The 13,989-nt window shown below is 36.9% G+C and overlaps 1 pseudogene; it reads left to right on the forward strand.

Annotated features, from left to right (window-relative positions):
- The first annotated feature begins 3,978 nt into the window (after positions 1 to 3,978).
- Positions 3,979 to 7,530, forward strand: LOC121266260 (annotated as a pseudogene).
- The last annotated feature ends 6,459 nt before the right edge of the window (positions 7,531 to 13,989 follow it).

The following is a 13,989-nucleotide window of genomic DNA, read 5'->3' on the forward strand; positions in this document are numbered from 1 at the left end:
AAAATTGGTGCACACAATATGTTTGATAATATGCTAAAGAACACTAAATTGCTACGGGAGTGCTTCGAGGGCTCCCCAAACCTCCATTACAGAAAATTACTCAAGCTACAAAATATTCCAGATTCCAGATTCTATCTCCCACCCTTCATGTGTGGGTTATAACAGATGCCTAGAAAATTACTAGAGTACCCTTAAACTATAACAAACTAAATATAAGAAAAACTACATCGTTTTACTGCTTTTAAAACACTACACTACATTTATTAAAACTGTGCCGTATAATAGAAATCAGCTCCAGTTGTGCCTTTAAGCTCGCGACATCGTTTCTTCAAGTAGCAACTTCAGATAGCAACTTCCACCTCAGGTTCCTAACAATCTCTTCCCCTTAAAGAACCTTGTCCTCAAGGTTTAGCATTGACAGTTTTGGGAATAAGCTGGCAGGTGAAGCTTTCCACAATTTCTTTTCATTTTCCTGTATCAAAGGGCCACAAGACCCCTTTAACTGGTAATACATCAAACAGATAAGGTGAGAAAAAGACAACACCTATTGTTGGTTCCTGAAACTCCATAAGTCACCCTTCAACACAGTGCAAGGCTACAATAACTTTCTCAACTCCCATACCACATCGCATCTTTAGAAAAATATTCAAGCACTCCTGATAGAGCCTATTATTTGCAAAGCTAGAAATTATTGTCAACCAACCCATAAAACAACAATTACAAGTGGCTACTGAAACATATCTTTGACAACTTAATTTCCCATGAAACTGTTTTCCTCTGTCAAAAGGCCAATGAAATGGTAATTGAAGGAGCTGGGGAGACAAAAGTGCCAAGGGTCCAACTCTAAGAAATGTCTCATACCACCACACACCCTTAAATGGCAATTTATCAAGCAGTTGAGGTGCATTATTTACCCTTTCATCCAATTTATCACCAACATTTGAAAGAGACTCCTTCCACTCAACAACCAGCAAACCAGCTATATTCATGGCCTTAGACTTAACAAATTCCCGCTGCCTATCAAGTGTATATACTGGAAATCCATACTCATAGCTCCTTAAATTTTGGGTTAAGCAAGGTTGCAGGGACAAATGGACTTCCCCTTTTTGAACTAGTAACTCCAAGATCTTGATCTTCATCACTAGTGACCATTTGGAAACTTTTCTACAAGTATTATCTGCAAGATAAGTTCGAAAACTCCTCCCGAAAATATATTCAGATATGAGAAAGATATTGTTCACACTGCAATAATCTCTTCCACCAACATCAACACAGTGCCCCAAAAAGCCTACCAAATGTGGTTGGTAAAGCCTTAAAAGCAAATCCCACCTGAGTCTTTGATTTCGAATTGGAAATTTCTTTGAAAAAGACAAACGCCTAATGGCAACTTGGGTCCACCTAAATTTTGTGATAATTTGTAAAGTTTCATTCTCGTAAGCAAGTGAAATTTCCCAATATTTGTTGTGGATAATGGACCTGAACCTCGTATTGGGAAGTCTCTTCATTCGTTGAACCATTAACCGCCTACTACTCTCATTCTTAAAAAATGCAGGTTCATCTAACATAAAAACAAAATCATAGGAAGAACCTTCAGTCCTTCCAAGCTTACGATTTAATTTGATCTCATCACGTCGATTCGCAGCCTGCAATGCCGTACCAAGAGCTCTAGCTTCACTAGCGAGGGTTGCTATGATTTTCCAGATACCCCCTACAGTTTCCTCTTTGATCTTGGAAATACAAAGGGTCTTGAACCGCTCCTCTGTGCAGCTAATGCAAACGAAGTAAATGTGTCCCTCCACAAGAAAAACCCAATAAATGATTTGATCCCTGTTGTTGAAATGATGTAAGGAGTTTCATCAACTGGTGGGTGCAGATGAATAGGGGGCGTTGCGTTGTAATGCTCACCAACTGTATCAAACACCATGAAAATGAGAAAAGTTCCCATTCCTGGCCCATTTCTGCCTCCTAGAGAGCGGCAACCCTGAAACCTTTGCAAGCAATCGCCATTCTCTGCCTCATTTGTGATGAGCTCAAGAACAGAGTAGATCAGCTTCCGACGGGCAGTAACACTTAAACTGTTGTAAGTAGTTACCGTTTCGATGTTTAAGATGAAGTAGGAGAAAAAGTTGGTGGTAGTAGTGTTGTTGGCCATTGTTTTGGGACTGAGCCGTAGACATAGAGAAATTGCGATGGTGATAATAGGCAAACCCAACATTCCAGTAGCGGAGTCATCGGTGATGTTAGATAGGAAAATTGGATAGATGTTGTCGGTGGGCTCCTCTTGGTTCGACAACCACTCACAAGCAAGGGTCTTCTAGGGAGGTTGCCATACGAGACGTGCAGGAACATGGAGATCTCCCCTGTAAATTCCCCCAAGCCTGGGTTTAAGTGGTGAAAATTTAATGTCACTCTGAATAGAAACGTCAAGGAATCTACAACCAACCAGCCTCTTAGCATAGAAGCCACTGTTGATAGGGTTCATGGCTCCCTCACCGATCAAGGATTCCATCTCGATGAGGTCAACATCAGACGGAGTGTTGATGGAGAAATGAAACAAACGACAGAGAGTGAGGTCTGAAGGTGGAGAAAATAAGCTTGGATTTTTGAATGAATTTACGAGAACAGATGAAGGGAAAATTTCTTTGGGATCAACCTCTGTGGGCACTGCAGCCAACTCTTCCACCTCTGCTATCCATTTTACGCCCTCCTCCGCAACTTGGTCTTCCCAAACCAAGCAGTATTCACAAAGATTCTCTAAAATTGTGGTGTGGACGATTTCGTCCACCTCTATTGTATTATTTTTGTCTTTTGTTGAATCTTCTACGTCGTCCTCCACAGTCTCTACAGCCTCTTCTTATTCATCCTTCTGGTATTCAACAACTACTGACCTCCATTTCCTAAACTTTAATCTCACTAATTTTTCCATAACATCGTACCGATTAGTAATATTGTTCTGCCTTACCACCCAATGAAGCATCATATCTATTAAGTTATTAAAGCTGTTATTAAACCCCTGAAGACTCTTTTCATTAGTGTCTACCCGTCGTTGTAAGGCCTCTTGTTGCTGCTCGAAAAATAGTTTGTCCCCCATAGATCGTCGGCTCTAGATACCAATTGTTATGAACCTGGTTGTAAATGTTGTTGTGATAAGGAGATGATGGAAATGGAGGAATTACGATTGCTGTTGGACTCTTTATGATTTCTATTGTAATGAGGAAGATGATGGGAAATAGAGATCTACGGCTACTGCAATAAAAACTGGTGCACACAATATGTTTGATAATGTGCTAAAGAAACACTAAATTGCTAAGAGAGTGCTTCGAGGGCTCCCCAAACCTCCATTACAGAAAATTACTCAAGTTACAAAATATTCCAGATTCCGTCTCCCACCCTTCATGTGTGGGTTATAACAGATGCCTAGAAAATTACTAGAGTACCATTAAACTATAACAAACTGAATATAAGAAAAACTACATCGTTTTATTGTTTTTAAAACACTACACTACATTTATTAAAACTGTGCCGTATAATAGAAATCAGCTCCAGTTGTGCCTTTAAGCTCGCGACGTCGTTTCTTCAAATAGCAACTTCAGATGGCAACTCCCACCTCAAGTTCCTAACAAAATTATATTATCAATAAAAGTAAAACATTTTTAGACTTGGGAGGTTGGGAGGAGACCTTCGTCAACTCAATTCAGCTTAACTCAATTCATTTTATCTTATTTAATTATTATAATTTTTTTAAATTTTTATATAAAATATAATAAAAAATTCAATCTTTTCAAATTTTAAAATAATAATAATATTAAAATATAATATTTTTATAATATTTTATTTAACCTCTCAACTTTCATCTCAATTCAAAATCTCACTGTTCTAACCACTCCCGAAATATTTTATCAGCCTGCAAAGTCCTTCGTTTGCTTGTTGGAACAAAAAATATAGAAGAATAAAGAAAGACTATAGAAGCTGAAAAACAAGTCAAGTTAGTCAACCGTCTACCCTGCGTGTCCATTTGTTTCGTTCGCTAAGGCGACGAACGAAACTCTCAGAAGCAAAGGCCTTTCTTTCTCACTTTTTTGACAGCTTCTCATCTTTCATCCATCAAAAAAGAAACCAAGAGGAGAACCAAAGCAAAAAAAAGTATCACCAAAGTCCATTTGGAGTCGGTTTCTCTCTGAGTTTCAAGTTTCCAATTTTATCTAAATTTGAAAATTTTGGTGAGAGCTTTGAGAGGTTCTGTTCTGGATGGGGGCTTGCTGGAGCCATGGCATTGAGGCGGTGACTCCTTCTTATACAGGTTCCTTTTGTTTGTTCGTTTGTTTGTGTTTTGTTGTTGGTTCTTATGTTATTTATTTTCAACTGTTTTTCAGTGCTTGATTGAGCTCTATTTGTCTTAAAATGTTTAGTTTAGTAACTTGATTACCTCCACCTAATTTAACTCTGTTACCTGAACTTCCATGGATAATGCTGCGTTTTGATGTTATCTTGAATTTAGTTGAGTTGAGATGAAAGATAAAAATTGAATAAAATATTAGTTTTTAATATTATTATTATTTTAGAATTTAAAAAAGTTGAATTATTTATTATATTTTATATTGAAATTTAGAAAAGTTATAATAATTAAATAAGATGAGTTGATATGGATTTGGGATCCAAACATACGTTGCATGAGAGTTTAATTTAAGCGTAATTGTTCAGTTTCTGCTCTTTTAGTTGTACTTTGGATACTCTTTTTTGGAATAAATAAATTTCCGTGAGAGAAATTTCCTCAGGATATAGTTTCAAATTGCAAAATATTGTGATTAAATTTCTCTTGATATGCTTTTTGTACAACTGGGTGCCATGGAACTGCTAGAGGATTATTCAAACACTGTTGCTACTATCTTTAGTGGATGCTTAGATGAATAGTGGAAATGCTGTCTGTTTTGGAGCTAAAACTTCCAAGTTGAATCTTCGTAAACATGTTTATGTTGGGATTTTTTTGGTATTGAGCCTAGTTTTGTTTATGAGCGGCCCAGTTGATGACCTGACCCAATAAAGATTTGTTGCAATTTTTTTACCCTTTTTTGCTCTAGATTCGACTCACTGGATTAGGATTTACTTGTATCGTATATTATAATATACCCTTGTACAGCCGCACTACCCTTTTGTCATCTCTGAAATAAAATTTTCTGTAGCTCTATGAACATAGGCACATTGTCGAGCCATGTAAACCTTGTGTCGTGCGAGTCTATCTTATTGTTCCTAACAGTCTCAATGGCTTTTGTCTAGGGTTCAATTCCAAAAATGTGAGCAGAGATAGGAATGACATTAGTAGTTCCAGTGGCAAGTTCTCATCCGCTGCCATGCCCATGACTCCTAGGAGTGAGGGTGAGGTTTTTCAGGCCTGCAACTTGAAGAATTTCGTCTTCAGGGAACTCAAAATGGCAACAAAAAACTTCCGCCCTGATAGTGTGTTAGGAGAGGGTGGGTTTGGTTCAGTCTTCAAGGGTGGATTGATGAAAACACGCTTAAAGCTACCAAGCGTGGAACAGGCATAATGATTGCAGTGAAGAGGCTCAACCAACAAGGACTCCAGGGTCACAACGAATGGTTGGTCAGTATTAGTTCCCTTCTTGGTTCTTCATTCTTCGTTTTGCTGACTGTGAATTAACTGGCTCAGGAAAATTGAATGATTGTTGGCCAGAGTTGCTAGTTTCTATGTGAGGAGCCTTGTCACATAAGGATGGTTTATGAATTGATCTTGTCGCCTTAATAAAATTGACTATTGACTGCTAATTCAATTGACATTGGATGTTCATATATTTTGTGGGTGCTTCTTAGATTGGCAAGATTGCAACTTGGCAAATGCCACAACATTTAGAAAATTCTTGATGGGTGAAGTAGTTCATTTTCGGTTATGTTTTTGGGCATACAGGCAGAAATCAACTATCTTGGACAGCTGCATCACCCAAATCTTGTGAAGTTGATTGGTTACTGCATAGAGGATGAGCACCGGCTTCTGATATACGAGTTCATGCCTAAGGGAAGCATGGAAAGTCATCTCTTTGGAAGTGAGTTTTTTATATGAAAATGCTATATGCTATACCCCCTTTAATGCTACTTATAAAAAACATACTCTTTAATGCTAACCTTTCGAAAGAAAGAAATTGCAGTTATGTTATTTCTTACAGATATGTGTATCTTTATTGTGGCATTGGATAATTGTTGAAGCAGGGGCTTCTCATTTCCAGCCACTTTCTTGGCACGTCCGAATGAAAGTTGCTCTTGGTGCTGCAAAGGGGCTTGCTTTTCTTCACAACATTGAATCAAAAGTTATATATCGTGATTTTAAGACCTCCAACATCCTGCTTGACTCGGTATGTAGTTTGGAAGTATGGTTGATCATATTTACTTGATTTTAAAATTCAATCAGACTTAGTTTTTGTTGTTCTGCCTTTATTGCTTTGAATTCACAGGACTACAATGCAAAACTCTCTGATTTTGGGCTGGCCAGGGATGGACCAATTGGAAATAAAAGCCATGTATCTTCTAGAGTTTTGGGAACCCATGGATATGCTGCTCCAGAGTATCTAGCCACAGGTACTCTTTCAATATGTTTGTTTCATCAAGAAAGTCATTGATCTATGTGTACTATTACTCCAATTCTCTAAAAGCCTTCTTTGGACACCATGATAAAGTAGTCTACCATTCACTTCACAAAAAAAAATTCAGGTTTTCAGGGAGGGAGGGGCATGTGAAAGGTATAACTAATGAAAACAATCCATTGCCTAAGGTGCAGAAATACAATCAGAAATAGAAGGATCATCGCAACAAACCATCAGAGTAATATTGTGTTTTGATGATTAATTACATGTTTTATTGTGTAGGTCATCTGACTTTCAAAACTGATGTATATAGCTTTGGAGTCGTACTTCTAGAAATGTTATCCGGTCAGCGATCTATAGACAAGAACCGGCCATCTGGACAACATAACCTGGTGGAGTGGGCAAAACCTTACTTAGCCAGTAAACGTAAGATTTTTCGTGTTCTGGATAACCGTCTTGAAGGTCAGTACTCGCCAGACCAGGCCCGAAAGGCGGCTAACCTTGCACTCCAATGCCTTGCTATGGAACCCAGGAACAGGCCCATCATGAATGATGTGGTAAAGGCATTGGAGGAGCTTCAGGTGCCACCAAGTTGTTAGCACAAAGAGCACCACGTAAACGTTCATAGCCATTCCAAATTCCAATATTGGCATGCCTGGGTGGAAGCTTCTAAATTCACCATGAACCCGAGGCCTTCTGCTTATGTGGTTTATGCCTGAGGGAGGATGTATTAGGATGTAGATATTATTTTCTGTGTTTGAAAAGAGTCTTGGCAGAGTTAGAACAGACTTTCAGGTGTTCAGGCGTGCAATATACCTGTGTTTATTTAAGCAGTGTACAGCTTTTGCTTTTTTCCAATGTAAGTACTAAGATTAGTCTAGACTTGACATGTTTTTTTTTCTAATATGGGGGTTCCGATGTGTTTTTTTACGGTACTGAAGTGACCATGTTTGTCCATCCGGAAATAGAGGTAAGGATCCCCATGTCATAACAATGGCAATGCTTGATATGTGATGAGCATTAATCAATTGGGTATCAGATTGGTCCTGGTTCTACCCCGTCGGCGATTTCAATTAGCCTGTTTGCTGAACTGCGTAAGTACGGTTGGAGATTGAACAAATCATGTCAACACGAGTACTTGATAATATTTCCAGGCAGGCTACTCTGGGATATATATATATATGGTGAATGAGTAAGTAAAATGAATGAGTGAATGATGAGTAGACAAAATAGATTTTCGGGACCAGATAACTGGAATCCAAAAGGATTAGGTAACTGAAGTACAAGTTATAAGTAAAGAATTTCAGTAATAAAATAATTTAATGTAGGGACCATATAACTGGAATCTAAATGGACCAAATAATGCAAGTTGTAAGAAAGATAAATACAAAATATTATTAGTTGTTTATTCAAAGTAAAACAACTTAATATTACAAAATATTATTAAAGTAGTTGGGGAGAAGTAGGGTTACATGGTAAGAGGAAGCAAGTAGGGGGAAGAGAATGGATTGAATTCTTAGAAGAGGCTATATGGCGTTCTAGGAGATGATCTCTTCTGTAGACAGGGAAAGAGCTTTTATAATTATTTGTAAACAGTACATAACCTGACCATGGAGTAACAGTGTTTGAATCAACTAGGAAGTAAACTTAACTATGAAGCAAAGTAATTAGAATCTTGTCTGCAAAGCAGTAGACAAATCAGCAGTCTTTTCAGCAGCAAAAGCAGTATAATCAGCAGGCAAATCAGTCTCATTCCCCTAAATTAGAAACTCTTGTTTTTGAAACTCTCGTCTTTTTCTCTCTTTTTTTGCACTTCTCATTCCCCTAAATTAGGAAAAAAAGATTTTAAAAACTGTAATTTGATTGCAAAGTTGCTTGCATTGGGGTTGGTTTAGGTTCCATTGTCTTCCATTTCTGCAAACCTTAAAACCCATATGAAGTGAAAGATTTCTGATCAATTTGTTGTGCCACTTAACGAACAGCACCAACAAAAGCAGACATAATAAACAAGATAAGCTAGCTGCTTCTCAATCAACCCCATTCACTACAACAATTTTGACTATTTTGGAACGAAAATTTTCGTCCCAAAAATCTATTGTTTCATCCCAAAGTAGTTTTTCGAACAAAAAAAAACGCTTCACAAATTCATCTCAATATCACTATCTCGGAAGGTTTTTTGGGATGAAATTAGAGAAAAACATTTGATAGTGTTCGAACAAAAATTTTTATTGGGACTATTTGATTTCTTCTTAAAAGTACAGTCGAACAGTCAAATTTTGATCAGTTGCAGATTCAGCATGCAGTGCAACTATTTTTTTCCTACACATAAAAAAAATAATTAATATTATCAAAAATATATAAGTATGTTTAATTAAAACAGATAATAATACTTACATAATTTTCACGAGCGTCGGGATGAGTTCACTCTCCATTACGGTCAGTATGTGATGTATCATATAATTTTGTCATATCATAATTGTTATTTAAGTCTTGCTACAAGAAAAATATTTTATAGATATAAATTCATTAGAATATGAAATAAAATAAACTTGAGAAATACATTAAATAAAATAGACTTACCAACTTCTTAGAGGGATGATGGAAAGATCTTGAACCTACATGGTATGAATCTTCAAGTTCGATCTACTTACTTTATTTATAAAACTTCATTTCTGCATAGAAGTTGTAAATATTAGCAAGAAAAATTATAAACCATGACATGTAAAACAAGTTATTTATTTACCTTAAATGCAGGATCCTCAAACATATCATAAAGTTTCTCACAATTTGAAGGTCGAGCATCCTTAAAAAGATGTTGGCATGCGTCATCCTTATTCTCAAACTTATTGTAATACTCATAACATCTAGGCTTATATTTTAGGAATACATTATACATAAGCTCATCAACAATCTTGCGCTCCTCCCTCCAACTAAAGTTTAGTTCAAAGTCATTCTTGAAAAAATAAGATTCATGAACAAAGTAATTGCATATTCTATATTTTACATAGATATTAAATAATTTGTGAAATGAATTAAACAATTACCAAACAGTGCTTCTTAATAAGCTCTGTGAGATCTTGGGAGACTTTATACCATGCCAAATGTGCAATTTGTGTAAGAGCAACCACATGAGAAGCAAGTCAGGCCCATGGTTCTTCTTTACCTCTGGTATGATCGTCAAGAATGTTAATTTTAATCTTACCAACTTTACGATATTTTTCTAACGTCACACTTCTAGTAGCATATCGGCCTTGACAAGATTATACATTTAGCTCTAAAAAAATTATATTTATAGTACACATGAAAGAAATGATAATTAGAATTTAATATGCTAATGTGTGATTTATCTTCATTGAAATAATATTATATCAAATTTTTACCTTGGTCTGGAGAGTTAGTCTCCAGTTGTGAGTCAGTCGCATAGCTAGGCATAGGTGCAGATGGGATGCAAACCTCCTTCCTCTTGTGTGGCATGATTTCAAAACACTTATACATGCATCACATAATAGATTTGTCATAAAAATGTCATGTGAACATAGAACACAACAATCATCCGTATCACTTTTAGTGGACCATTCGCCCTCCTCATCTATAAATACTTTAGATAAGTCAACATTTTCTTCAAGTGTCGTATCAACAACTTCAACCTCAATATCTTCCCTATGCAAAGAAATTATCTCATACTAGCTTAAATTCACAAACAAGTTGAAGACAAGCCGACTCTCTTGGTATGCTCCTTGAGTAGAGGGATCATCTTCCTCTTCGTCTTGTCCACCTCGAGGATAATATCATATATATTTCTTGGAGAAAACCTTTGTACAACTCGCCAGTTATTTTCTAACTCAGGATCATCTAAATAGAATACTTGAGATACTTGAGAAGCCAAAACAAAAGGATCATCATCATACCATTTTTTTCAATGTATCAATACTCAAGAAATATTCATCATCATGCACTCTCCTTTGAGGATTACTTAAATCCCACCAATCACGCTTAAACAGATATACCACAAGCTCCCATAAATATTCCAAGTTAGTTATATCCACAATAATCCCATAAAAATCAATGTTCTCTCCCTCATGACTTCCTTTGACTAGGATACCACTATTTTGAGTTTTTTTAAAACGTTCTTGATCCATTGTATGATACCTACTTCTCCAAAAAATACACGCAACATATCGAACTGTGCATCTCGATGGGCCACGCTCTAATGCATACAATTCGTTTGAGACATCGTGAGGATTCATAGCATGCATTTGTACAACCTACATGTTGAAAAAAGAATAAATGTATAAAAAATAAGCAATCACTAGATAAAATTCTTAACTGAAAAATTGTATACTATAAGTCACTACCTGCTGTTCAAATCATTTCGGAAACTCTTCTTCATGTTTCTTGTCTATATCAATTGCTCCTTTTTTTTAGCACGTTAATATGATCTCTTAAATAAAACTATAGTAAATAATTTATAACTCGCATAGATTTTCAAGGAGATTCCAATATCAATTACTAAATAAGGACAACTTATTTCAAGTATCTCTCTATCTTAGGATAATTTTTTAGAACGTACCATTGAACTTTTTCAAGCTCTCTTACAGACAAATCATAAACATGCTTTGCACCAAGTGGATATACATGTTAGAAAAATACAGAAATAACATTTTTTTATCTTGTTTGGTCAACATCAAAGTTTCTTTCTGGCCAATCAAACCTCGTGTCAACTCTATGGAAGTGGTTAGAACAAAATGTAGGCCACTGATTGTCAATATACTATTCTGCAATTGATCCTTCTTGGCTAGCATGTTACCCACTATGCGTTTCAACTTTCCAAGAAACTTTTCAATGGGATACATCCATCTATACTCAACTGGTTCTGCAAGTTGAGCCTTACACGGAAAATGAGCGGCTAAGTGAACTATAACATCGAAGAATGATAATGGGTAAATACTCTCCAGCTTACACAATATTATAGTAATTTCTCGTTCCATACATTCCAAAGCTTCTACATTCATCATTCCAGCACATAAATCTTTGAAAAATACACCTACCTCAATCAAAGTCATGTACCCACGGATAACATTAACAAGCACATGCACAAATCGATTCTCCACAACACACAATTCACAGTGACACAATCTCATTCTCCAACTCTTCCATTTAATCACATCCTTCCTCCAATATCTACAACTCAAAAAAAAAAGTGAATCAATTATCGATTTAAAACTTATTTTCGACGACAGAGATGCAGACGGACAACTATGGAGTAAAAGAAGATGAGAGACTGTGTGTGTGAGTGACACAGAGAGAGAGAGAGAGAGAGAGATATTCAGGAGTGAAAAGGTTTCAGAGGACAAAGAAAGAAGAGCCAAGGGGAGTCACCGCGGGGGGGGGGGGGGGGGGGGGGGGGGGGGGGGGGGGGGGGGGGGGGACGTATGACAAAACGGCTTCGTTCTTGTATAGGGTGGGTTGTTCTAATAAAAAACCCTCGGCCATAAAATGACGCCGTTTTATCATATACAAAACAACATCATTTATAACTGGGAATTTTTTTTATATAAATACATATATATTATAATACTTGGTGGGGTTGGGTCCATTCCGTCCCCCGCCTCCACTATAGGGCCAGATGCGGACGGGGGAGGAAGTGAGGCAGATTAGGGCAACCCTCTAGCAAAGAAGTCTAAAAGATGGCTGATTTGTTGAAGCGTCAGGTTAAGATCGAAGACTTTCAAGATCTATTATGAGAATGTCATTATCTGGCAGTATAGTCTTCCTTGAGTGTGATTGGACACCGATCATCGACTAGAAGGACGAAGGGAGGGAGAGGATCATTGCCCACATTGACATCATATATGAGTTCTATAGAGAACTTGGTGGTGTCTATCAGGATGATGATGCATACACCTTCTCGATTCAGGGCAAATAAGTTAGATTATTAGTGGATGCAGTCGTCGATTTTCTTGGTATCCCTCGACTACCCACTGCATATCCAAGTGTGGTGCCCAGGGAGTCTACACCTGTAGGTGATGGGGAGACTGCTGAGGACGAGGACACTAATGTAGTAGGTGAGTTCAATGGTTTCGCTAATCATGAGGTTCGTCAGTTGGTTGTTGGTCTAGATACCCCTCGCTATGACGGGACCAAGAGCATCAAACAGATCGACTTATCTAGTTTTTTTCAAAATCATGAACATAATAATAGCCAACAACATTGATCTGCGATTGGACAAGACTAAGGTTAGCATGGATTGAGCACATCTTATTATACGGGTCGCTCATAAGGTGCCTATCGACCTAGCAAAATATATCTTCTCTAGGATTCGATCACATGCCACCTATATTACGATATATATATTGCTATTCGGGGTCCTGCTCACACGATTTCTTTTAGCGACAGAGTCCAGCCAAATGCGTATGAGCATGTGTGGAAGCTGATTAGACTGATCAACTCCTCGACCTTGTCACGCAACACGGGATATTCAAAATTTCGTATTCGTACACCCACTACAAAGGCAATCAATACTTAGGGAGATGCACACTCAAGAGATCTTGGCGTATCCGGTGAGGCATCTAAACAGGACGCATCACGCACTGCTATTCGTAAGGATATTGCAAATATCGTGCATGCAGAAATCCGCATACAGACAACAGAGTTGATTGATGCAAGGTATACGGAAGTTTGGAGTGCCCTCGCAGAGACTGAGTTGAAGATCATGTCTTGGTTGACAGGTATGGAGACATGCCTTGGTGGAATCAAGACAGTGTTATGAGATTTGGGCCAATAGTGTATATCTTTTATTTGCATTTTAATGATTTTTTGTATGGCACTAAATTTTGTGTTCTGTATAATTAATTTAAATATAAATCGTCTTTCAATTTTCTAAATTAGTCATTGAGTTCTTTTATGTATGTATGTGTATATATATATATATATATATTCTTTAAATGCTATTCTTTTGTATATAAATTAAATATTTACCTATAACTAATTAATAAGGTATTTTTTGCAATTAAAATTTGTTAAAATTATGACACTGTTCGAACGTATTGTAGAAGCCTTTGAACGTATTTTCTACTCCCACCAAACATTTATTCATCTATCCCGCCAGAATTTTCGTTCAAACCATTCAATTTTCGTTCAGATGTTAACTTTCCATGTTCGAACGGTAACTCCTTCGTGTTCAAACATTTAAATACACTATTCGAATGGATACGCAAATTCTCGCTAAATTTGATATTTTAACCCGCCAATTTAACGTTTGACGATTTCAAATAACCGTTCGAAGGTTTATTAAATTTAAAATCGAACGGTTAGGTAATCGTTCGAACAGAATTTATATTAGGGATAAAATTTTTCATCCCCATATATGTTGTTAAAACACAAAATGTTAAGTTCGAAC

Source organism: Juglans microcarpa x Juglans regia, chromosome 5D (genome assembly GCF_004785595.1).
Source record: "Juglans microcarpa x Juglans regia isolate MS1-56 chromosome 5D, Jm3101_v1.0, whole genome shotgun sequence".
Classification (NCBI taxonomy): domain Eukaryota; kingdom Viridiplantae; phylum Streptophyta; class Magnoliopsida; order Fagales; family Juglandaceae; genus Juglans; species Juglans microcarpa x Juglans regia.